Genomic DNA, 2,236 nt, shown 5'->3' on the forward strand with positions numbered 1-2,236 from the left:
CCAAAACCAACCCAAGTCATTAATTTCAAGTTCATTCTATGAAGACATATAGAAATATATATGTTGATGAAAAGAAAATGGTGAATAATTATTACACTATTACATTTTAGTAAATAGCTATCTTAAATCAAGATTCTTTCAGCTGGGGATTAGTTAAGCAGAATCACTTAAGAGTAAAGGAACTGCTTCTCTATACTAACTAATGATTCAGTGAGGTGTTATTTTTACTTTTTCCAGCACACACAATAGTTCCTGACACACAGAAGCCACTTGATAAATATTAGTTTAGCAAATGAAGAGAGTTGACTTCAGCACACATATAGAGCTAACAGCTAGTACAGATTGTGTGTGGAAATTCAATTGAAAGCATAAACCTGATGCCCAAGAAGTAATAGAGGATGCCAATTCAATCATTTCAATTGGATTTCTATACAAAAATTGTTCTTGTTTTGTTTTTTACTGGGATATTTAAGTTATGATGTCTTTCTCATATGTGTTCAATAGTTACTGATTCAACTGAATTGAAATTTAAATATATGATGCTATCCACCACGGCATATGTAGGAGTTTAATAACTTTAGATATTTTCTCTGGCGTTTGAAAACACATGTTTATGTGGAAATGCCCTCATAAACACATCAGTTATTTTTTCATTTTTAGAAAATGATATATAAGGAAAGGAGATTCCTATTGATCTACCAGGACAGTTGTAGGTCCCAGCCCATACATAAATCCTCACCTGGTTGTAGTAGTGGAGAAAAGGAAGGATCTTTCAAAAGGCAAAAAAACGGACTGCAGCTGTGCTTGCACATTACTGCAGCAGCAATTGAATGTGCTATGGAGAAAATATAGTTAAATTCTTTTCACAACCATATAATCTATGTAGACATGTCAGACAGTTTGTAAGAAATATTTGTTTTTCAAAGCTTTCTTTTGAAACAGTATAGACACAATCTAAATTGCTTGGGTGGCAGACTTCCAGTTCCCAGTTTTATGATATGATCCATGTCAATGAGATGAAAATGCACTCTCTCAGTACCATGTTTGTCAACATAAGCAAGCTACATTCAGCTTCAAAGGATTTAAGGAAAAAAGACTTACTTTCTTCCATTGTTAAGCAGATTATCAGAGAAGAAATGATCCCCAACTTTATGGATTATCACATTCACAAACCTTAAATGGCAGCCAATTCAGCCAATCTGGGAATCAGGGAAAAGGACTGAAAGCACTTATATATTTTTCTTTTTATAGTTTACTTTTAATCTGAATCATTTAAGAAACATTTCTTAAATGTTTTCACTAGAAAGATCTGTAATCTAATATAAAATGAAAATAAAAACTTTATAAAATGTATGCATACAGAAATAACTCACCATTTTTTATTTATACTATTTTACATAAATTTTTCATTAGGCAGGCCAAAATTTTATAACAAGTAGGAGATATAAGGTAATGTAAAATTAATTCTGGTTTTTTACAATCACTTTTAATTGTGAAAAGCCACAACCTTTTTTGCACCAACCTAATATAATAACTGTGTTGCAAAAAGAACAAAGCTGGAGGTATCACATTACCTCACTTCAAACTATACTACAAGGCTGCAGTAATCAAAACAGTATGGTACTGGTACCAAAATAGAGATATAGACCAATGGAACAGAACTGAGACCTCAGAGGCAATGCCACACGTTTACAACCAGCTGATATTTGACAAACCTGACAAAAACAAGCAATGAAGAAAGAATTCCCTATTTAATAATTGGTGTTGGCAAAACTGGCTAGCCATGTGCAGAAAGCAGAAACTGGACCCCTTCCTGACACCTTACACTAAAATTAGCTCCAGTTGAATTAAAGACTTAAATGTAAGACCTAATACCATAAAAACCCTAAAAGAAAACCTAGGCAAAACCATTCAGGACATAGATGTAGGCAAGGCCTTCATGACTAAAACACCAAAAGCATTGGCAACAAAAGCCAAGATAGACAAATGGGATCTAATTAAACTCCAGAGCTTCTGTGAACCAGCAACCAACAGAATGGGAAAAAATGCTTGCAATCTACTCGTCTGACAAAGGGCTAATACCCAGAATCTATGAAGAACTAAGGCAGATTTACAAGAAAAAAACAAATAAGCCCATTCAAAAGTGGGAGAAGGATATGAACAGATAAATTTCGAAAGAAGACATATATGAGGCCAACAAACTTATGAAAAAATGCTCATCATCACTGGTCATTAG

Source organism: Saimiri boliviensis, chromosome 15 (assembly GCF_048565385.1).
Source record: "Saimiri boliviensis isolate mSaiBol1 chromosome 15, mSaiBol1.pri, whole genome shotgun sequence".
Classification (NCBI taxonomy): Eukaryota; Metazoa; Chordata; class Mammalia; order Primates; family Cebidae; genus Saimiri; species Saimiri boliviensis.